A 2480-nucleotide genomic window follows, 5' to 3' on the forward strand; every position below is an offset into this window, starting at 1 on the left:
CTGTAAAATACTTTAACCTCCTACCAGGGTGTAACTCTGAAAGAGCCCTTCTGTAACCACAGAACCAGATCAAAATGGTCCTATCTCATTTCTAACAAGATGCTAAGTTGATTATTAGGGACAGCAAACCAAAACCACAAGTACTGTAGCTAAAGTATGCACAGAGGACAGAACTTTGACATCTAGCTGTACACAGAACCAAAGTCTCACCCCTCATTCCCAGGGAACCAAAAGACCAGGACACAACCAGAACTTGAACACTGGAACCCTTTCAGAGGTAAAGGGTCTATTGCCCAGGAAGATCTGGTGCTGAATCCCCTTACCATAAACAGTCAAGTTCCAATTAAAACTTGCCCCACCAGCACTTCCACATACCTGTTCCCCCTAACTTCTTAACCCATTTCCCATTTGCTTCAAGAATACTCACCCGTGGTGCTTGCAGCTGCAGCATTTACCCTGAGGTAACTCGCGGATTACAGTCCTAACCTTACTCCCAAAGTTTGCCATGAAAAATCTCACTGTTATTATTTTCGCATCGCTTTAGCATATTGATAGTCTTTGGAAACAAATTAAATCATTGTATTTATAGTATTCTGTAGGATTCCTATACATGTTGTTAAATTAACGCTGGCAATGAGCTGCATTTAAAATTTTTTTTCCTAAACGGGAAAAGGGTTAAAACCAGCCCTGAACCCTGGATCTGGGAGGCAGATTTGGGCTTTCTCACTGTCTCATCATTTGGCTGCTTTTTGAAATAAACTCTTTCCTTGTTGCATACTCAACTGCTTTCGTGATTGGTCTTACTGTGTGTCAAGCATACAAACTTCAGTTTGATTACATATGTAGCTGTGTAGTGTCTTACGTTGAACAAACTAGTTTTTTTTTTTAAAAAATGAGACAGCTATGGCATCTGATGGTGGTATATAAATACGTGTTAATTTCCAGCTGTATCTGAAAGGTAGTCATATGTTTTAATCAGGAATTCCCATGACCAGGGGTAGTCAGCTGGCATTTAATCAGAAAGGCCTCTTTACACAGGTGGCTACTGTTAAGTGCTTCATCTCTCTTCAGAACTGATTTGCACCAGAGATTTAGAAAATCAGCATAATGAAAGTTAGGAATTGGTTATCAATAGTGAAATTAGTGGGTTGTCAATTAACAAAGTAGATATTTGAAGTAGGCTCTTGTTGGTCAATTTAGTGGGATTTAAGATACTGTAGAAAAACCTTCCCATCCCTGTCTCTCCAGCCCCAGGCATAAACAGAAGTTGAAAACTCAATTGGGTCAGCTGGGCTTGATCTTCAATTAATCCTCCGTCCACCACTGATCTTCAGGATTTTTGATCTCTGAATGCTAATTTCTGACTATCTACATCCTACAGCTATAAAATTATCACATTTGCTTTAGGTGAAGATTTCATAAAGTTTTATTTCAAGTACCAGAAAGGATATAGGGACTGAACTTTGTTAAGGTTGCATAACTTCTTTTGTGCCTACTTACTAATAAATATAAGTGTAGCAGAATTCAGAGACTTACTTTCATTATAATCTAACAGAGAAATTGCAAGCAGTGGGGTAAACCCTACTTCCTGTAACCACATGCAACTTTTCACTTTTACCAAACTGGCTTATGTCAGTTTATAACAGGGTGCAACATACATCTTTTATACATTTACATAATTATGTGTCTACCTATCTACCTACCTACCTACTATCAAACTAAGTTTCTTAGTTTCCAAAACCTTCTTGCCCAGGAGTTGGCCAACCATGACCCATGGGCCAAATCTTGCCCACTGATTATTTTTGCAGATAAATTTCATTGGCACACAGCCAAGCTCATTCATCTACATTGTTTATGGCTGCTTTCGCACTGCAATGGCAGAGTTGAGTAGTTGTGACAGAGACTATATGGCCTGCAAAGCTCTTTAGATGAATATGTATGAATATTTATATACCAATTTTTAAATTTCTAGTTTTATCTTCCTAGTTTTATCTCTAAAGACCAAAAGCTCTCAAACACAGGAAAAAGCTATCAAGGAAGAAGGCATGACTGTGTGTGAAAGGCTTGTCCAATGGAGATCGAACACAGAGATAAGCTTTCTCAATAGATGTATTTATATACAGACACATCAGAACAGAGCAAATAGAAGGTCTAATTTCCCTGTGGACTGATTCTCTCATTCTTTTAACTTTATTGGGATTGAATTTCCAAGTCAGACCTTTAAAACCACTCCTTGGTTTGCTTAGTGAAGGTCTGGGTAGAGTTAAGACAATAATAATAAAGAGGGGGGACGAAAATCATCCATCCTGTTGAAATTGGGAGTTGAAGCTGAAGGCAGAGTTACTTTGAGCATTCATAGCAATGGTGACTGGCTGATAGAATCTAAGATTGAATTCCTGATGCAGGGAGTAATCAATATACAACGATGTGAAGTGGAATGTGCATCAAATAATAAGAATGTGTGAAATGTCAGAAGTGAA

Source organism: Pteropus vampyrus, unplaced genomic scaffold (assembly GCF_000151845.1).
Source record: "Pteropus vampyrus isolate Shadow unplaced genomic scaffold, Pvam_2.0 Scaffold39, whole genome shotgun sequence".
Lineage (NCBI taxonomy): Eukaryota > Metazoa > Chordata > Mammalia > Chiroptera > Pteropodidae > Pteropus > Pteropus vampyrus.